The 21,953-nt window shown below is 51.5% G+C and overlaps 1 protein-coding gene across 1 annotated transcript in view; it reads right to left on the bottom strand.

Moving 5' to 3' along the window:
• The window catches only part of SLC6A1 (solute carrier family 6 member 1), an 85,067-nt gene extending 73,928 nt beyond the window's left edge, over positions 1 to 11,139 (bottom strand). The window contains exon 1 of the mRNA XM_050781471.1: positions 11,127 to 11,139. The gene's annotated coding sequence lies outside the window, so the exon portion shown is untranslated. The remainder of the gene's footprint in view (positions 1 to 11,126) is intronic.
• Between the last annotated feature and the right edge of the window lie 10,814 nt (positions 11,140 to 21,953).

The following is a 21,953-nucleotide window of genomic DNA, read 5'->3' as shown; positions in this document are numbered from 1 at the left end:
TACTAATATGCAGGAGGGCCTCAAGACATCTAAGTACTATGGAGTCCTAAGAAGGAGGGGAGCAACCAGGGCCAGGCCCATGCCTTTGGAAACTGTCCAAGGTTCTGATACCACATTGCTCCCAGGGCCCTACACATCTCATGGATGCAGAAGTTGGCGGGAACTTTTGACATAATCTGCTCCCATTCCCAGTCTCTTTCTGGGCTCATATGAACATCAGAGCAATGAGTCCTGCAGTGGTATTATCTGGAGCTTGAGAAGTGATGTGCTGAGCTGGAAAGAACACAGGAATGAGAATCAGCAAGTAGGGATTTACCAAGAATGGTGTTGACATCATCTCATTTCATCCCAACCAGACATCAGAATGACCATCATAGCCACATCACCACACCACCAGCAGCTTTATTGAACACTTACTGTGTGCCAGGCATAACCACTGCACAATTACTCTATCATGAAAGTGTTGATGCCATCCCCACTTACAGACAAGGAAACTTGGGTTGAGAGAGAGGAAGTCACAGCTGAAGATGCTGGTGTTAGGGCCCATAGAGGCAACCTTCAACTAATGATGAATGAGGATTGGATGGGAAAATGCCCCCAGCATCCTCACTTGTATGTTGGAGATAACTCTGAGACATGTTCTACACTTTCTCCCAGCGTTCCCCTGTGGGATTAGCCTCTTGGTGCCCACAGTGGGACCTGGCTTGATATCACATCCACTATTGACCTCTATGGCTTCCCCCATCTTACTTTCTGTGAACTCCACCTGGTATCCATATCCTTGCAGCCCCTCCCACACTGTATTAGTGTTGGACTCTGTAGCCAGTAGAATATGACAAAAGTGATGGTATGTCACTTCTGAGATTAGGCTATAAAAGACATTATAGCTTCAGTCTTGATTTCTCTCTCTCTGTCTCTGTCTGATTTCTCTATCTCTCAGATCACTCACTCTGGATAAAATCCTGCTTTCCTGTCATGGGAAGCCAGATGGAGAGGCCCATGTAGTGAGGAACTGAAGCCTGCGGCCCTGAGTAATGACCTGAGAGAGTTTGGCAGTGGATCCTCTAGCCTTGGTTAAGCCTTCAGATGACTGGAGCCCTGGCTGACTCCTTGACTGCAACCCCGTGAGGGTCCCTGAGTCAGAACCACCCAGCTAAGCCACTCACACATTCCTGACCCTCAGAAACCATTAGGTAATAAGTCTCGGTTCTTTTAAGCTGCTAAATTTTGGGATAATTTGTTATACAATAGATAATATTAATAAATTTTCTCACTTCATTATCAATATGTCCTGGGTTTACCTCCCAAATGAACTTTTTAGGCTTGAATCCTTGTTTCAGGGGCAGCTTCCAGGGGAACCCAAATTTAGTACCTTGCCTAGGGGCGCTTACCTAGTAAGTGGAGAACCAGAATTCAGACCCAGAGCACATGGAGTGACCGCCCAGGGGTCCTGCACTGTAGATGTGTCGGCCACTCCTGGCTTCTGCTGCTAGTGCCTTGGCGATAGGGACTAGCTCTGGAGGGTCCTCAGCTCAATGCCTTCCATGTGCTAGGTGCTCAGTATGTGATGCTTCCCTTCTACTTCCTGCCCTCTCTTATGGAGGCTTGGCTTTGTCAAGCTTAACTCTCCTGTATTAGACTGAGACTTAAGAGCATGATCTCTGGATTTAGGCTTCCTGCATTCAAATCCTGGCTCTGGGACTCACTATCAGGTTGATGTTGAATAAGTTATTTAACCATTTTTCTGCCTCTGTTTCTTCCTCTATAAAATGGGGATAATTTTAGCCACCTAACAGTCTCATGAGGAGAACTAAACAAATGTCTGTATAGTTGTGGTAAACTCCCAGCACACAGTGAGTCTAGAGAAGGGTTGCTTTACTCTGATTAGTTCATGCCTCTCCCCAGTCTCTCTGAACACACCCACCGGAAGGGTACAAATATTAGGCAGTCAGTGCCTGCCATGATTTGAGAGATGACTTTGAGAGATTGTTTTTCAATTCCCAGGGCACCCTAGGTATCCTTACCAGTCATGTATGGCTTCAGATGAGCTCTCGTCTTACCTTGACAACCCAGAGAACAGACCCTTTTCGGGGTGGGAAGGTGGATAAGCAGCTTAGAAGATGGGAGTATGCTTCGTGAACTTCACTTTTTTTTTTTTTTTTTGCCAAGAACAAATCCTGGCTGCCTTCCCAGCAGGTGCTCAGTAAGTACACATCAAAGGGATAGATTGGAGAAATGCCAAGATGAACATCACTGCCTTGAAGACAGGCGTGCATTTTACATAAAATAACGTCTCCAGAAGCACTCATACAATAATACCTCCAAATACACAGGCATTTCCTACCCTCTTCTCCTCTTCCTTCTGTGCTGGTGGCCCCCAACTTCCTGGCTGGAGTTGCTCTCTCCACTGGAAACCCCGAAGGTCCCATAGTTCATATTCATCTCCCACATTAGGTGAGGAATATTGGCCCATATATTCCCTGATTATGCTAATTAACTAGTTTTTTCTTTCTTTTTTTTTTTTTTTTAAGGAGACAATTATTACCTTCAGTTTGACAGTTTCTAGCTCCATTAGCAGTCACAGCTGCCAGCATCATGGTGCTGATAGTTACCTTGAATTGCTCGGAGAAAGACAATGATTGTCAGACTGCAACCCAGCCTTTCTTGCAGTGGAAGTGATGGGTCACTGGGCTCTGTAGTTTCCACAGTGAGCTGGAGTCTAGGGAGGTGAGGCCACAGCTGGCAAAGTCACCAGCTCTGACTGTGGTCTAGGCAAAGGCAATTAGGTTGGAGCAGGATGGGTGAAGATCCAGACAGCTGAGGCTGCTGCTCTGGGATTCAATGAGCCATGGGGACAGGAAGCGATGTCAGGGGCAATTCTCCCTGTTCATCTAGCGCTCCATGTGGACCAAGTGCCTCAGTGACGCTGATGGCCCCTCTTCCCACATGGACATCGCTTTCCACGGCTCCGAAACATTCTGTGCCCAGGGCCCATGGCTTCTCCTGACGCTTGGCTCCTGGGTTCTGCAAACTCATGGCATACTATTCCCACAGCCCGCAGCATGTCTTTTTTCCTTTTGATTTAGAATTTTTTTAAAATCTCTCTTTTTTATTTAAGAGAGAAGGTCTTACTCTGTCACCCAGGCTGGAGGGTAGTGGCGTGATCACAGCCACTGCACTGCAACCTCAAATTCCTGGGCTCGAGTGATCCTCCCACCCCAGCCTCCTGAGTAGCTGGGACTACAGGTGCACACCACCATGCCTGGCTCATTTGTTGAAAGTTATTTTTTGTAGAGACCGGGCCTGATTATGTTGCCCAGGCTAGTCTCAAGCTCCAGGCAATCCTCCCACCTCAGCCTCCCAAAGTGTTGGGATTACAGGTATGAGCCACTTTGTCCACCCTAATTTTTAAAAATTTTTTGATAAACATTTTTTTCTTTTTTATACTGTCATTGACTAGGTAGGCTCGTGATTTATTAATAATTCACGGGAATGACTTCATTTACCTTTGACAGTTCCATAATGCTTCTGACAGTTACTTTATTTTTGTCTCTGAGGGTGGGAGGGGCTCAGGCACCCACCCAGAGCTGCCTTCCCTAATGTTCTGCTTATGAGCAGTGGGTGCACCTGTGGCAGGGCAAAGGGGAGGCCCGCAGGAACTCACCTTCCACCTTGCATCAAGGACAAGGGACTGACCAGCACCACCAAAGGGACAGTAACGGGGGAAGGTGGGAGTCTGGCTCCCACTTCATGTCATCTCAGCTATAATCATAGTCCTCCTTTAGAGGGACTTTCTCTGTGCCGGATGCTGGGCTTATAAAAGCATTTTGTGCTCATTTTTCCCCCAACACCCAGTAAAATCCTGAGAAGGAGAAATCCTTGGCCCATTTTACAGACTAGGATACTGAAACTTAGAGATCTCAAGGCCCCTTCCCAAAGCCTGTGAGTAATGGATCCAGGATTTGAACTTCAGAGTCTACATAAACCCCCCTCCCCAGCCACACTCCACTACCCCATCTATAGAGTGGGGTCTTAATCCCTACCTCCTGGTTGCGGGGACAAAGAGGAGATGACATCTGTGAGCACTTGGTACCAGTAACTGAGGTCCTTTCTTCCCTCTCTCCTACTTAGTCCATCCCCTTGAGAACATCTCTGTCTCCTCATGCCCCCACCTGCTTTCCCTGGGACTGACTGGCCAGGCCTACAGTGCAGAAAGGCCTCTCACTCAGGCAGAGGGCACCTTGGATCCCCTACCTAATCATAGTTGTGGCTGGATTGTCTGAGCGCCCATAGGCCTTGCTGGGCCATGGTCTGGAGGTTGAGCAAAACTCATGCACATGCACACGTGGGCCCACACATTCAGATACATGCTCTTGCATGTGCACGGGGCATGAGCATGCATGTGTGAAACTGTGTGGACAGACCCTGGCCCCTGGCCCCTGCATCATCACACACTGCTCTGGAGCAGACAGAAGGCAAGTGGTGGGAGGAACCTGGAGGATAAGGAAGGGATTTGGACTGAAGTTGGGGGAAGAAGAGGCCCTGAGGCTGGCAGGGAGGGTGAGGCCACCTAGGGAGCATCCAGACTTCCCCAATACCTGTGTCATCCATGCTACAGGTCACGGTCACAAAGATCCAACCTACTCATGGGACCAACAAAAGAACCAAGACCCAAAGGATGGCGTTGGCCTGTGCAGGGCCACACTGTGTGTACATGGCAGAGCCAGTGCTAGGACCCAGGCTCCTACACAAGACACCGGTTCCCCTGACATCAGAATCTCAGGCAAGGACTGGCTTGAGGTAGTTCGTGTGAGAGGTGACACCCGAGAATAGGAGACAGGGAGCCGGAAGAGTGAGGCAGGGAGAGAGAAGCCAATACAAGGCCGTGCAGTCCAGGCTGCCATGGTGGCAACAGGGATGTGAATCTGCCGAGATGTTTGAGGAGCATAGGGAAAGCCTCCCACAATTGCCCATCAGCTCCTATTCTCCATTTGTCAAGGGGTGCAAGAACTGGGTGCTAACTTCTCTGGACTTCTGAGCTGCACGTGCATGGGGGCCCAGTGAGCTCTGTGGGTGCCCCCCACCCCCCCACCCCCGCCAACCGCATATAGGCAAAGACTCTGGCATGTCCTTGAGCATAACCTGTGAGTGCAAAGGAAGAGCCTGCACAGACAGCTGTGGTGAGGTCAGAAGGGTCAGGAGCAGAGGTGTCAAGTGCATTCCAGCAGCAAAACACACCTGCATTTCCATCTGCTTTCATTAGGTAACTGCTTGATAATTCAGCTCACCTGAGCTCCCTGCCCCTGGCAGGATTGTTCACTTTGAATAGTAACACAGCAGTCTCCCTTTATTTGTGGGGGATACTTTCCAAGATCCCCCGTGGATGCCTGAAGCCAAGGATAGTACCAAACTCTATACATGTTATGATTTTTCCTATCCATACAGACCTATGATGAAGCTTAATTTATCAGTTAGGTACAGTAAGAGATGAACAACGATAACAATAAAATAGGACAATTGTAACAATATGCTGTAGTCAAAGTCGTGAGAGTGTCTCTCTCTCTCTGTCTCAAAATTTCTTATCGTATATAGTGTTTTCACGCTGCAGTTGACTGAAGGTAACAGAAACTGCAAAACGTGAAAGTGTAGATAAGGCGGGAAACTACAATAGCAGCTAATACTCAGTAAGTCCCCAATATGTGCCAAGCCCTGCTCTAGTCACTTTATTTGTATGAACTCATTTAAACCTTCCTACAGCCCGGCGAGGTCAGTACTATTATTATTGTTTGAATTTTACAGATGAGAAAACTGAGACCCAGCGAGTAAGTGGCAATGATTGGATACAAACCTGGCTCCAGAGCCTGAGGCTCTGCTTCCTCTCTTACGAGATCCCAAATTCTAAGTTGCCCATCCCCAGGAGGAGTCCTGGGACATTTCTACCTCAGTAGCACATGGCCAGCCGCTGGCTCAGGTCACTTCCTGGGGAGGGTTATTGGGAAGAGTATGTCCCTGGCACTTGTGGGAGAATGGGCTCCCCAGCCCTCAGGACCTGTAGGTGTTCCTTCTGACCCCTCAGGCCTGCCCTGGGGCCACTCTCTGCAGTCCCCTCCTGTCTCTGTCCCTCTGCTTCTGGCCACCCATCTGTGGCTGATGGGAAAAGGTGCTCACGTCCTGGAGATGTGGGCACAGGAACTCTTGAGCAATAGCTGCCCCGATCAAGTGGCCTCCATGGCTCAGTTTCCAGCAGCTGTGGAAGGAGAACTGCTAGGTCACAAAGAGCTGGGAAGCTCGCCAAGCCACAAGTGCCACTGATTGCTTCTGAATGCCCCGCTCCCTAGAGCTCAAGGCCAGCTCCCCTCAGCCCACTTGGGCAGTGGCCAAGGCTTATCAAGTGGGTAGATGCTGTGGGTGAGGTTGCGTGGTGTGCTGGGTCCCCTGGCCTCCCTCCCGGGCTGGTTGGCTTGGGGTGCAGCACCCTCCCGGAGACCCCTCTGGTGAGCAAAGAGCTTAGACTAAGCCAGGTGCCCTCCACACATGGTCCTGGATCATGGAGTGGGGTGACAACCTGTGCTGGGATCGTCAGTCTCCTTGTTGGTGAGTCTGGAGCTCGTGCGTCTGCCTCCCTGCTGGATTGAGGGTCGCACACGTAGAGAGATGCTCAATAAACATGTGGTGAGTAAGTTCACACATCGTTCCCGATTATCACTGTGAATGGCTTGCACAGGTGACAGCTTGTTCTGCCGAGGCTCTGTTTCAAACATCGATGCACATATCCTCACATAAGCCTAGGAGGTGAGCGTCTCCATCTCACAGATGAAGAAAGTGCTAGAGATAAGGCAGAGTCCTGTCCCAAATCACACAGCCAGGAGGGCAGAGCCAGGATTCCTGCCCAGGTCTGGCCCTGTCCCAAGCCTAGTTTGTGGCCTCTGTTACACTAGAATAATAGGCATCGTTGCTACTGTTTACAGGGTGTTCCTCTCCTCAAGCCCCAAGTTAGGATTCGTGTAGGCACCATCTCATTGAACCATTTTATGGGTCAGGAAACAGGCTTGGAAGAAACAGAGCCAATTGCACAAGACCATGAAGGCTGGAACTGGGGAAGCTGGGTTTGGAACTCATCTGGTGGTCCTAAAGCCTGTACTGTTTTGAACACCACGTTGCTCCCCCATCCCCACATCAGCCCCACTGCAAATAAAGTCAGGACGGTGGGTGGGAAATTCTCCTAGAACATCCAGCACAAACCAGAAGGCCCTCCCTGCAGCCCCCATGGTCTGTAGTTGGGTGTTCAGGCCTCCTCCCTAGACTGACAAGAGGTAGAAAGCAGGGTCAAAGGCCCGAGCAGGATGGGAGAGAATGCAAGATGACAGTCCCATGGCCAGCGGGCCTGTGGGCAGGAGGGACTGGAAATGGGTTAGTGTCCAGGGCAGTGCTGACCCACTTTGGGGCTTGTTTCCTCTCTGTAAGCCTTTTTCAGGTCCCTCCTCCCCTTCCTGTCAGACTTGGGGAGTCAGCTTGTCCCCCACCCACACGGGAGCCAGGGACACTGGGAGGATCTTTCCCTCTTGCTTCTGCATCTGCTGGGCAGAGCATGTGCCTGACACCCTCAGTCGCGGTCAGAGAGACCTGCCTGAGAGATTCCAGCATGCTCATCTGAGCAAGGACAAGGAGCGGCTCACTGGCCCTGGAAATTATCTGGGGAGCCATTATGAGCCCGTGTTTTCTGTCTACACATCCACAAGACGGGTGTGCCTCAGAGACAACTGTGAAAATGCCTGCCATTGATTAAGCACTCACTATGTGCTGGGAACTTGGCATACCTTGTAAAGATTCCTTGCAATGGATGGAGGGATCAGTGTTATATTCAACCTCCCCTGAAAGATGAGGAGAGGGAGGCCCAGAGAGGTTAAGCAAGTTGCCTAGGATCATACAGTGAGTCTACTAGGATTTAAGCCTGGGGCTTTCTACTTCCAGAGCCCCAGGTTTTTCTTCTGTTCTCTGCCGAGGCTTGCTTGTGGTCCCTGGTCACAAGGAAGCCTGTTAAAAATACAGAACTCTCTGGGAGATTTGGAACTGGCAAGTAAGGGATGGGCGTGGGAGTCTGGATTTTTTGGAAGTTTCTGGTGGGATAAGCTGTGATGCCTATTCTAGTGTAACACAGGCCACAAAGCCAGGCTTGGGGGAGGCCAGGCCTGGGCAGGAGTCCTGGCAGCAGCCCCATTTTAAGGAGGAACGAATGTGAATGTAGAAGGTAAATTCAGGCTGTGGAGTCCTAGTAACTGGGACCAGGTGTCCTTCTGTCCTTGCCTCGGTTAAATTCCCAGCATCAGGGAACACAATGGCAGAAATGCCTGGAACGTGAGGGAATTTGTTCTGTGGGCGCCAGACCTCCTTTACGCTCTCCACGGTCAATCCCAGCAGGTTTGAACCTCTGTTGAGAGTCTGCTGTGGGCTCTCTGCTGGGAGAGGCTGTGGGTCAGGCGAAGGCAGCGAGGAGATGTTTTTGCAGCTGCTGTTTTGAAGGATGGCTGAGGCCCCATCTGGCCAGAGGACTCACTCAGTCCTGGGCTGGGCTATGGTTATGGGTTCCCTGGAATGGCCTCCCTGGGAAGAGGAGATGCATGGCCAAGTGTCTGGCTCTGGCACGTAGTAGGCCCTCAGCAAAGTGCAGGAATGGCCTGCAGTGCCCAAGGCAGAAACTGTGGTTCTGTCCTCCTCCATGCCTCCGCGCCTTGACCCATCACTAGCCCTGCCCAACTGTCTGAGCTCTGTCGTGCCTCTCCCTGACTCGAGACCCTCCCGTCACCCTGGCCTCCTTTCTGCACTTCAGCCTGTTGCTGTGTCCTGCCGAGGAATTTCCACTCACGGTTTCCTCTCTCCCAGATGCTGCTCTCTGCGTGCCGCCCAGCTGGCTCCTTCTCCCCACAGTGTCTCTCTCAGGGTGGCCTCTGCCCATCATCCCATCAGGAGCAGCTGTGCCCAGCCTTAGGCTTCCCAGGCCCAGGGACCCTTCTGAGCACACATCATTGTCATCATTTATTTACTGTTGGGTATATTTCCTTTGTTGCTCCATAAGGCAAGAAACAAGTGTCCAGTATGGTGGCTGGCTCAGAACGCTGTTCAATAAGATTTTGTTTAGTGAATCAATGAATGATTAGTGAATGATCTCAAACCTGTGCTGCTAATTAGGGATCTTTGCTCCTGCCCCTGGCCCACTGCCGCTTCTGGATCCTTTGAAAATGGAAGAGAAAAAGGAACAGATACATCAGAGTGAAAAGATGACTTTGACAAAATATAGAGCGATCTGGCAAACAACGGTTCTGGCGAGAGTCCTCAAACCCATCAAAACAGACACACAAAGGCTGTGATGAAGTCCTTCGTCCAAAGAGGAACAATGAAAACCAGGGCAGCCAGAGTGGCTGGGCAGAGAAGGCTGCCTAAGGCCTGGAGTCAGGGGACATTTGCTCCCCTAGTAAGGCCTTTGGCCCCTCCTTGCAGTTTGGATAAGCGTGCCAAGACCTGGGCCATGTGGCGCTGACCACTGGTGGGCAGTTGGTGCTTGCTCCCCTGCCCTCAGCTGCCAAGGCCCCTCCACTGTCACCCATCTCTCCTGGAGCCCTGGTGGTTACTGCTCAATATTGAAACTGACTGTGCTCCTTGGCTGGGTCTGGGTCTGGAATGATCATATTTGAGATGAAAAGATCAAGAAGACAATGGAAACATCTCTGGGGGAGAAAAAACTAAATAGCTCTACAGGGAAAATCAGCATGTGTGTGTGTATGCAGTGTGGTGTGCACGTGTGGGTGCATGTGTGTGTACGTGTGCATGTGTGTGGTCTGTCTATATGTGTGCATGCATGCAGCATGTGTATGTGCACACAATGCATGTGTGTAGTGTGTGTATGTGTGTTTATGTGTGCGTATATGTAGCATGTGCCCGAGCATGCATGCACATGTTTGTGTGTGGTGTGTGCATGTATGTTTACATGTGTGCATGCATGAAGTGTGTGCATTGTGTGTCCACACGTGTGCACATTTCCCCTGGAGGTTCTCATTTCAAATCTCATCTCCTCGTTTAGAGGATCTTTACAGGAAGCTCCCCCAACACCTTTCTCTGCACAGCCCCCTCAACACTCACCTCCCAGTCCATTGGATAGTAAACACCACAATGGCCTTCCTGATCCAGGCAGAGGGCCTGTCTCTAGCAAAGGATGTCCCAAATGTAGACTCACTGGGGAGGGGAGACTTCCTCTCTCCTCTCACCCACGTAAGCTGCTCCTAAACCAGCTGCATCCACGGTGGGGTGGGAAGACCGTGGAGAATAAAAACCAAATCCATAGACACTCCTAATGGCAGAACCTGAGCATTTATGCTAACCTTCTTATTTGACAGATGAGGAAACTGAGGCCTGGGGAGAGGAGGGACAGCTCAAGCTTGGACAGTCAGTTAGGGGCTGACCTAGGCGCAGAATCCTGTCTCCTGACTCTCAGTTTAAAGCTTGAACTACTACACTTCCCTGCAGGGGAACAACACAGTTTACAATTCACGGCCCAGAGCAGTGTTCATTCATTCATTCATTTTCATTCATTCACTGATGCATTCACACAGCAATGCTCCCTGACTGCCAGCCACGCACACTTGCTAAAAGCATCTACTGTGCATCAGGGTGAACAGAGACACCTAAGCGGAGACCCTGTCTGGATGTGGAGACTGGGTGAGCCCTGAAGGAGGGGTTCAGACCTTCCATGCTGTGCTGAGAGCATCTAGGGAAGGGGAGCTCACAGGGCCTGGGGTGAGTGGGGTTCATCATGGGCCAGTGCCTGGCGTGTCCTGCACAGGATTAGACATCCTCTCACAGGAGATCCCGTGAGATCCCATGGTAAGTGCCTGACTTGGGGCGTCAGTGACTCTCCCCATGTCGTGGGGGTGATTGAGCTCACTTAAGAGTGTGTGTTGGGGGAGCCTTGCTGAGTTCTCCCCTGGCAGCCATGATGGAAGCAGAGCTGGCTGTGGGGGCTGAACCAGGGGAATGGGAGAGAAAGAGAAGAGATGGGGAGAGAAGACTGCTTACTCCAAACCTCCCCACAGCCAGCGAGACACTTGTGCACACTGTGGTGGTTTCCAGGCAACCATCCCCCCTCCAGCAGATACCTGTCTCAGCCCCATGGGTGACCACCTTTTCCATCCTCCTCCCACTAAGCTCAGAGCCAGTGAGCTCCAAATCTGACCCCTTCCCTCACCTCCCCCACAGTTAAAACCATTTGTGGGGCAAACATCTGCCCAGAAATGGAGCAGCTGGAGAAGCTGGAACTGAGGGAGGTGTGTTGGGGGCGGAGAAGCCCTGCGTGTTAGCCTGCCTGCTGCCAGGCCCTGGATGAGAGACAAGAAAGGAGTGAAGGGTGGAAAGATGCCCGAGTGCCACTCTGTGCCTGGCACCCAGGGAGTGCTTGCACCCACTCCCCCATTTGATTTTAACAGGGAGGGCTTGCTCTCCTCAGACCCATTCTATACACGTAGTCTGAGGTTCAGAGAGGTAGAGGGGCTTGCTCGCAGTCACACAGCAAGACAGCACAGAGCTAAGACCTGGAGGTCATTTGACGCTCAGGCCCCACGCGCACTTCATTCTACTGCATCTTATCTCTGGGCCTCAGTTTATCCATCTGTGAAATGACAGTGTTGAGGTAGATAAGAAATGAGAAATAGGTCTGTCTCGCATGCCAGCACTGATGCATTGCTGCAGCAGCTGCTCGACTGCTGTGCTGAGAATTCTGAGGCTAGGGCTGGGCTGGGTGGGAAGGAGAATGGTCGGTGCTTAGTGACGTCTGTCCTGGGCTCAGGACTCAAGGGTAATACATGTACCCCGTGTTATCCAGCTTTCTGCAGGTCCTGCCAGCCCTGGCATTTGGCAGTAGGATGTGTTAGCCCACATCTCTAGTGACCTTGGGCAAGTCCCTGCTCATCTCAGAGGTTCTGATCCTCACTGCGCCTGACTTGGGACTCTTTGTGAAGGACAGAGCCAGCTGCTTCCACCTCCCTCTGCTCCACCTCTGCAGGTACCCTTAGCAATGAGCAGCTGTTGCCTAGCAACAGGGGGTAGGGGCGGGGGTCTGCAGAATCCCAGAGTCTGGGCAAACATCCTGTCTGTCTCCCACATCCCACACATGGGCCCTGAAGAGCCTATCTGTGCCAGCCTCAGGAGGATCCCCAGAGTTGGGACCCAATTCCAGGTGATGGAGGGAGACAGGTTTGGAGGAGCCATGCCGCTGAGTTGAAGTGCTGACCTTGCTGAGAGTGCTTTGAGATTTGGGGCCTGTGGCCTCACCTTTCTGGGCATTGGAAGAATATGGCAGCAAGTCATCCCAGTCCTCACTTGGACTGCAGCTGTGGAGGTGCCTTGGGAGTCTTAACCCTGGAGCCCCCTCCTTCCTCTGAGGGTTCACTTAGAAATGCATGGCTCAGATGCCCAGCCCATTCCCCAGATGTGAAGTGTGGGGCCAAGGCCAGTCCCGGACTCCCTATTCAAGATACTGATCGCCCCCTGTATGTCCGGCCTGGTGTCAAACACTTTGCATGAGCTCCCTGGATTTTCATAACAACCCTAGGAGGCAGGAACTAGCTTCATCCTCATTTTACAGATGGGGAAATTGAGGCCAAGAGAGGTCAAGTGACTTGCCCTGAGTCACACAGCCAGGAAGTGGCAGAGCCAGGATTTGAACCCAGGCCTGTGTGACTCCAGAGCCTGTGCTCTTGAACCTGCACCTGATGAGGCCTCCCCTAGGTCCCTGTTTTGTCCTGAGCCTCCTCTCACCACAGCCCAGGCCTCCTCCCCACTCCCCCAGTGCTCTGCTCTGCTGCAGGACAGCAGGGAGGGACTTCTGAAAGCCACGTCTCCCTCCGCTTCTTCTTCCTCAGGATGGAACGTTGGAGCCACATCCCCAAGGGCTGCAGGGCGCTTGCAGGCCTCCTCAGTATGGTGCACAGAGCGGGGTGTGAGAGAGAAAGAGAGAGTTTGAGGTGGGGAGATAAGCAGCATGGAAGTAGCAGACAGGGAGGGGTGCCTAAAGAGGAGAGGAGGAAGTCGAGGTGGCAGGAGTGTGGAGAGAAAAGGAAGGAGCCTGGGGGAGTAGGGATGGGGAGGAGGGAGAGGAGGGGAGAGGGAGAGGTGAGAGAGGAGCAGGGGTGTTGAAGAGGAAAAGAGGCAGTGAGACAGAAGAAGGGAATGGGAAAAGGGTGGGAGATGCCTGAGAGAGAAGGGCTCTCCCAGGAGTAGACGGCAGAGGGGAGGGAACTGATGTGTGCCCCTCAGAAGCCCCTGAGGCTGCAAGAACCTCCCAACCGGGAGTCAGAGGCCTTCAGATTATGCCACTTCCTAGCACTACCCAGGACCTGGGGGCTAAGTGGAAAATCCAATGAGAATTCCAGTCCCTGAGCCAGAGCTCTGGAGCTCCCACTGTTGCCAACAGGCCTTGGCTTAGGCTGCCTGGGATTCCAAGGACCAAGGACCCAGGCCAGTCCACAGTTCCTCTCAGGATAGTTGCAGGAAGTGAGGGCTGAGCTCAGTCTAATGAATGGGCCAGAGTTAACTAGAAGAAGGGAGACAAGATGCTCTATCCGGGAAGAAAACACGGCGAGGCTAGAGGCCCTCTGGTGGACAGGCGCAGAGTGGATTAAAATCTGAAGTCTGAGAGAAGACCAGGAAGCTAGTGGTGTAAAATGAGGCTGGAGAGGGACAGGGGCCAGTCTCTGCAGAGCCTTGTAGGCCACTATGTAGGGTTTAATCTTAATATTTGCAGCAATAGGGAGCCATTGATGGTTTAAGCTGGGAACGGTCAGGGCTGGTGTTCAGATTTGCATTTCAAGATCATTCTATCTGCTGTGTAGAAAAGGGACTGAAGTGGAGAGTGGGGGTGGGCACTGTGGCCACAGGGAGTCCTGGAAGGAGGGCCCTGAAGTGGTCTAGGTGTGGGGGTGATGGGGCTTGGGCTGAGTGGGTGAGGGGACAGCAGGGATGCAGAGAGGCCCCTTTGAGAGTGAACAGGTAGATCTTGCAATGATTGCAGTTCAGCGAGGGAGTCTGGGACAGGATTGATTGATGTTTGAGTTTCTGGCTTGGGTGACAAGATGGCTTAACTCGCTATCTTGCCAGGGAGGAGGCTTAACTTGCCAGGGAGTAGACTTTCCCCAAACCACTGTTCCTCTGGTGCCCACTGTTACCTGGAGAGTATCTTAAAATACTGATTCCTGGGCCCATCCCAGGCCGACTGATTCCAGATCTCTAAGGACAGAGTTGAGAATCTGCATTTTTAAAATGTGCTTCCAGGAAAGTCCAAGAATCAGTTCATGACCAGGGGCACCCTATTTTACAGAGGAAGAAACAGGCCCCATCAGGAGAAGAGACTTTTCCAGGATCACACAGGACGAATACAGTAAAAATAACCAGCATAAGTTGTCTTATAAGCTGTTCCCACTCATAGTTTCCATTCAAACAGGCGCAAACCCTGAGCGGGCTATGGGGTGGTGAGAACACTAGCTTCTGCCTCACAAGGAGCTTGGATCAAATCCTGACGTCACCATTCCCTCCTTGCGAGATGCGAGGCAAGTCACATCACCTCCATTAACCTCAGCGTCCTCATCTGCAAAATGGGCACAAAATATGTGCTGAAAAGATGGTTGTGGAGTTTGCATGGATGATGTGCCCAAGGCAAGCGTCAGATGCCCAGTGCAGCGAAGTCTAATTATTAAAGCTCCATCCCGTCCCATCAAGGGTGGCTTCAAGTGCAGCCAGCGGCATGAATGGCGTCTGTGTGTGTGTGTGTGTCTGTGTGTCTGCGTGTGTGTGCATATGTGTCCAAATGTGTGTGTGATGGGGTGTTTTGAAGAGCCACTTCCCCTGGCCACTGACCCGTCACAGTGTCTAAATGCCCACCATGAAAGCTACATTCCTCCACGTGCTATTTTATTCCATACCCTTCTGAGCCCAGAAGGATTTTGCAGAGAAGGAAGTAGAGACCTGAGAGAGGGAAGGTCATCTGCCCAAAGGAAGAATGAGGACCCTAGCTCATGTGTGTTGCACCACTCGCCTGGTCTCCTGGTCTGGTGGCCCCTGGGTGACAGCAGGAGCCGTGGTGGGGGAGCAGGAGCATGTATTCCGCACATGGGGAGGGGGCTGGGCAAGGCGCCCGCCACAATCAAGGCGCAATCAGCGCTAATCAGCGTGTTCTTGAAATAGACCCAACTGGATGGGGGAAGCGAGCAGCCGCCTGGGTTTGTATAGCGGCAATCAGAGGGAGGCAATTTTAGATCCGAGGGAACAACAGCTCTTTGTCCATGCGCCCAGGGACTCTGCCGAGCTCTGCGGAGCCCACTGCGGCTTGGAGATAAAAACACCCCATCAGGCCTGCAGCTGCCCTGGCCCAGAAAGGGGGGCATGGGAGCAATGGGTCCAGCTGCCTCCAGGGTGAAGTCCAAACTCTCTAGCATGGTGGCTGAGTACCTACTGTGTGCTGGGTGCATGTACACCTGCTTTTTTGGTGAGAGGGGGTCTGTTTTGCAGGGGGAGGAGACGGAGGCTCAGAGAGGAAGAGGTTTGCCCAAGGTCACTCAGCTGAGCTGGGATGGGAATCCAGTCTGTCTGGCTCCAAAGCTACGTCCATTCCTTTCATGGGGGCCCATCAGGCCCCGGGAGGCATTGCTTTAGGTTAATGTAAGCCAACACCCTAATGGAACTCCTAGGTCTTGCAAGAATCTTGAGGCTCGGAGATTATTGGTTCCAATTTGCAGATGAGCAAAGGGAGGCTCAGAGAGGTGAAGAGACTTGCTCAAGGTCACCCAGATGTTGTAAGAGATAGAGCCATGATTCAGACCCACACCTTTGAGATGCCAGAGCCCACGCTGAGCTATGAACTTCTTCAAAGGCCCAGCCTTTGCCAGTCCTGGGGCCTCCTTCCTCTCCTCGCTGAACAATGCCTGGTTGTCATGCAGCTGGCCCTTGGGGTGGACATGGTGGGTTTTTGGTGAACCAGCACCATCCTCCATCTGTTGACCACCCCTGATTTCCTTTTGGGGGGGTAACTCTCAGGCAGAAGGGAAGTTCCCTGACAGTGGTGGGCTCTGGCTCAGGTCTGCCATGAGTGCTAATGGGCATGAACTGCCCCATCACAGGGGTTGAGGGGAAGGCACCTTGGAGGAGAAGGCAGGGCAAGTGGGCCAGGAGGAGGTAGCAGCAGCCCAGGGGATGGTGGGAGGTCAAAGCAGTGGCTGGGGCGGAGACAGTGATTGGACTTGAGAGGTTTAAAGAGGAAGAGCCAATGAGACATACAGGTGGATTGAATGCGGGGAATGAGGTTTTCTCGCTTGACAAGCTGGCCCCAAACCTCAGTCATCCTCAACTCGTCTCTCTCTCAATCCGCCAGGAAACCCTGTTGGTTTACCTTCTAAATAGACCCAGAATCAGATCCCATGTCCCCTTCTGTCTGGTACAGCCACCATCGTCTCTTTCCTGGAGGACAACAGCCTCCTCTCTGGTCTCCATGCTTCCACCCAAGCTCCTGCCAGCAGCCCGAGGGGCCTTGTTAAAACAGGGCCCTTTCCTGCTGAGAGCCCTCACTCCTCCTCATCGCACATCCGCACTGGCCTTGGGGCCCTCTGTGATCTGCCCACCAACTCTCTGGCCTGCCCTTCCACCAGTCCTCCTTTGCTCACTTTGCCTCAGCAACCCTGGCCTCTTAGCTGCAGATAAGCGCCCACCCCAGGGCCTTTACACACGCTGCTCCCTCTGCCTGAATGCTCCTCCTGGGGTAGCTACTGCCTCCCTCCTTCACCTTCCCCATGAGGCCTTCCCTGACCAGCCTGTTTAAAATTCCAATCTCCCTAATCTGACCCTTCCTATACCTCTTCCCTGCTTTATTTTTAGCCAGATAATTTATCATCTTCTGCAACACTGCATAATTTTACTTTCCAAAATGTCCATGGTCTTGTCTCCTCTGGGGAGAGTGCAAGTTCCTCAAGGGCAGGGCCGTAGTGGGTGCTCCATCAGTATTTGCTGAATAAAGGAAGTGGTTGGACAGCGGTGTCGCTTATTGAGATAGGAAGGAATAGGCTGGGCAGGGGTAGAGGCTGTAGAAGGCGAATTCAGTTGGGAAAATTGAGTTTGAGATGCTGAATGGATGTTCAAGAGGAGAGATCCAGAAGGCAGTCAGATATGGAAGTTCATATCGCAGTTTTCTCATCTGTAAACTGGGCTGATAATCCCAGCTCCCTCAACAGGTGAGTGTGGGGAGGGAGGTCTGACGAGTTAATAGAGGCGGCAGCACTTGGAACATAGTCAGCCCTCAACCAAGCATGGCTTCCCTGCTTGTTTGCTCCCTTCCTCCTTCAACAACCATGACGAGTTCCCAGAGACAAGCGGCAAGATCAAGGCCCCTGGAATGCCGGCCCATACATGTTACGGGGAGCTCTGTGGCCCGGAGGAGGGGTCCTGCTGCATCTGCCTCTTCCTTGGCTTCCCAGGGGAGGCTGGAGACAGGATTGAAGGCAGCTTACGTGGTGACACCTCCTCTCCCCTCGCGTCTCCCTCTGGCCACGTCTTCCAGCCACAGGAGAATCATCGTTTCTTTCTCTGGAACCTTCATTTGTAACCAACCTCTTGATGGCAAGGAAAGAATTTTTAAAAATAGCTTTATGGATTCTGGTTTTTGGAATATAAAAGCAATAGATGTTCTTTGTTAAAAAAAAATTGGATGGTACAGAAAAAAATAAAAGAAAAAGGAGAAAAATAAAAATCAGCTCAAACCTTATCATTCAGAGATAATCACATTCGGCATTTCCGTGTTCTGCCTCTCATCTTTGTTCCGTGCAGGCACTCATACATTTTTGTGTTTAAATGGGTTGGGGCAAGCTTCCAGGATAGACGGAGCAAGATAGGGGCTTGCGGCATGGCCGGGAAGATACCAAGTAGGGTGTGGTCCAAGCGGCTTGTGTCATTGCTAGGTACACAGAGCAAAACCAGCAGCCTGTCCCATGTGCCCAGTCACCTCTCCCACCTCACCACCGTTTACACATTCACCCAACCCCACGCCCTGAAAGCTGCTGTAGACATTTTCAATAATCACCTTTCCTGATCACGTGGGGCTTTATAAAAGAAATGCCATCTAGCCATGTTCTCATTTCATCCTCCGAATAACCAAAGAGAAAGCGCCTGTGATTAGTGCCACTTTACAGATGAGAAAGCCGAGCCTTGGAGAGGCAGTGTGTCTTTGTGAAGGCACAGAGCGAATTCAGAGCTAGGGTGCAGGTCTCCTGACACTGGCTGGGGCCCTTCTGACTGTGGCCCCGAGGAAGGAGGCTCACTGGGAGAGTCACGTTCTCCCTGTGTGCCTGACGCTTGGCACACACCATCATCTCATCTCATTCTCTCAGCACCCCTGAGTGGCTTATTCTGTCCACTTGGACAGAAGAGGACGTTGAAGTCAGAGAAGCAAAGTCATTTGCCCAAGGTCACACAGCAAAGGAGTGAGAGAGTTAAGAACTCTCACTTCTGGCTGTTGGGGTAGTGCTGCAAACATGAGCTAGGGATGGGGCAGGGTGAGAAGGATGAATTGTGTGCGTTTGACAAGGGCAACCTTTCTGTCCCTCATCTGGGCACCCAGAGTGAGACCTCTGGACCCTCTAGTCTCAACTGTGGGGTCCCAGCTCCAGTTCTGACCTCACTGGCCTGAGCCTGGACCACAGGGAGGGGGCTTGGGTTTAGCAGCAGCGCCATCTGGTGGTTGACTTACTGCTAACAGAGCCTGGATCTGCCAGCCACCAGCCCCTCTGAGCCCAGGACTGGGATGGAGGGATAGGGGTCGGGGAGAGTGGGTAAGGGCAGGAAGGCTCAGAACTCATTCTTCCCTGCTAGAGACCTGGGCCAAGCCAATAGTTGCCTGGTATAGAGGGAAAAAGCCAAGAATTCTGGGTTTGATCCACCTGGTTTGAATTCCGGCACAGCCTGTGTGATGTTGGGCAAGTTCTTCCATTTACCTCTCGAGCCTGTGTGCACATCTGTAACATGAGAATAAATCACAGTTCCAGTGGTCGTTGTGAGGATTACGGAAAACACCCACCTCATCCTAGGTGCATGGTAGGTGCTCAATAAAGGACACTTGCCTTCACTCTACAGTGTCCTCTGTCCCCTCTCTCCATCATCCGACCAGGGGCTCCCAGAGCTCAGGCCCAGATTCCTCTGTTAGGTTTCCCCTAAATCCTTCACCTCTGGTGGGGGCTGAGCCCCTGCTCAGCCTGGGCTATAAGAGCCTTGTCACCCCAGGAATGGTTGGCTTTGAAAAGAAAGGCAGAGAAAATTCCCAGGAGAATAAGAAAAGCCAAGTGTCGGCTAGACCCAGATGGGGAATCTGACACACCCAGGTTGGGAATCTCCAGAAAACTCAGACCTGTACAAGCCTAGGAAGGTCAAGGTAAAAAAAATCCTTGTCCCATCACGTACCCGCCGGCTGCCTCTCGTGGTCTGCAGAGTTCTGGCCTGGCTTTTCCATCTCTGCCAGTCAGGCATCTGACCCCTTTATTCATGTTGGCTCTGGCTCCCAGTCTCTGTGCCCCCCTGTAAGAGCATTTCCGAGCTACCCTCCTCCCCTTTCCTCAAGGCTACGTCCTGCATATTGCTCCTCCAGGCAGGGCCCCCCCAAGGTGATCCCAAGTACTCCCTAGGACTCTGGATGACTGAAATACCCCCCAGTAATGACCAAGGGCTGTGATATTTTTTATAACTCTTGATGGCTCTCAGCACCTCTTAATGCTCCCAAGTGAGCCTCTTTTTTTTTTTTTTCCAGTAGCCATTATGACTTCCATATATTCCTGTCACTCTCAGTCTCTTGTAACTCCCAAATGGCTCCACATAATTCTACCGGGTCTCCAGGCCCCCTCCCCTTGCAACATCTCTTTCAGGTCTCCAGGGGGTCCCAGGCATTTCCAATGCCTCTCACTGGCTTTAACATCCCCTTGTCTTTATCAGTGAACTCCCATGGCCTTCTATCATTTCTGGGAAACGGTGAAGGTTTCCAGAGGTCCCTAGTGTCACCAAAGGCATTCCAAGGCCCCTGAAGACCTTCAGACCTTCCCCACATGGCCTCCACCACCATCTGTAGCCTCTCCATGGCCTTGATTAACCTCTCAATGCTGATGACTGTGGTGACATTTAGTGGTTCCCAACGGTGCTGTGATGGTCAATTTCATGTGTCACCTTGACTGAGTTAAGGAATGTCCAGATAGCTGGTACACATTGTTCCTGGCATGTCTGTGAGGGTGTTTCCAGAAGAAATTAGCAGTTGAATCAGTAGACCTAGTAAACAAGACCTGCCCTCACCAAGGCAGACAGTCATCATCCAATCCTGTGAGGACCCAAGAACAACAAAAAGGTGAAAGGAAAATTTTTCTCTGCTTGAACTGGGACATCCATCTTCTTCTGCCATTGCACATCAGTACTCTTGGCTCTCAAACCTTTGGGTTTGGACTGGAACTACACTGTTGACTTTCCTGTGTCTCCATGTTGCTGATGGCAGATCATGGGACTTCTCAGCCTCCATAATTGCATGAGCCAATCCTTTATCATAAGTCTCTTTCTATATATTTATATCTAATTTTTAGAGAAGTTTCTCTAGAGAAGCCTGACTACTACAGGTGGTCGGGGGAAAGTGCACGGGCCTTGGCGCCAGACACACCTGAGCTGTTACCCCAATTCTACCACTTTCCATCTCTGTGACCTTGGGTAGCTGAATCTACCTCTCTGAGCCTGTTTCCTCATTCCTGGTAGAATGTGAACACCATGCCAACTTACAAGGCGGTTGAGGGCAAGGTAATGCATAGGAAAGGGTCTGGTATGGTCTCCAGCACTGAGTAGGTCTTCAATGCCTATGTATTCCTTTTCCTATGGCTCCCCACTCTGGGGCAAGCTGGGCACTTGTTAATCCAAGCTTCTGTCCTGTGGAGGGACCTGCATCAGGTGCCATTCCATGATAAGCATGGTGTTACCTGATCTTACTCTGCCAGAGAGATTGGTGAAGATACATGAAGGGTTATAGAAAGTAGACTGGGGTGAAACCCTGTCTCTGCAAAAAAAAAAAAAAAAAAAAAATTGGGCATGTCCCAGCTACTCAGGAGGCTGAGGTGGGAGTATTACCTGAGCCCAGAAAGTGGAGGCTGCAGTGAATGGGGAGTACACTGGTTCCCTGCTCTCCCAAAGCCTCTGTCATCACTCGGGATGTTCCCTCATCTCAAATGTCCTTCTCTGCCTAAATCTTACCATCCCCCATGGTGCAACTCAAGTCCCACATCCTTGGTTAAGTGGCTGGGTACATGAGCTTTATTTAGATCCAGCAAACCTGGATCCAAGCCCAGCTCCTCCACTTGCCAGGAGGTATAATTTGTATCTCTTAGGGCAAATTATTTACAGTTTTGAACTCTAGTTTCCTCATATGAAAAATGGGATTAATGACACTTACTTCTTAGATTTGTTGTGAGGCTGTGATGAGGTAACGCAGACATGACCCTGGAACACAGCAGGTGCTCAATAACAGTTCTTATTCCTGCCTGCAGTACTCCTCCAGCACTCGGTCCATGGCACATCCTGCCATGTGGTTTCCTGTGAAGTGGCTCTGACACTTGAGCCACCCTGGATGCTCAGAGAATGCTGCATGTGTTACTCTTTCCAGTATCCCTCACAAAGTGGGCATTATTTAAAAATGAGAGAGAAGTGGCCAGAGTTGGCAACAAAGGCTGACTTTTATCCCTAATGGGTAATGAGGGCCCCAAGCTCATTTGCTTTTTAACAGCTTGAGATGGTGCAGGGGACTGATTATGAGATGGGAATACAGAGTTCTAGGGGAATCTTGGGCAAATCACATTCCCGCTCTGGGTCTCATTTCTTTGCCATTCTACCAGTGGCTAACTGAGGTCCACGGAGTG

Source organism: Macaca thibetana, chromosome 2 (assembly GCF_024542745.1).
Source record: "Macaca thibetana thibetana isolate TM-01 chromosome 2, ASM2454274v1, whole genome shotgun sequence".
Classification (NCBI taxonomy): domain Eukaryota; kingdom Metazoa; phylum Chordata; class Mammalia; order Primates; family Cercopithecidae; genus Macaca; species Macaca thibetana.
This window is presented reverse-complemented; position numbering and strand designations above follow the sequence as displayed.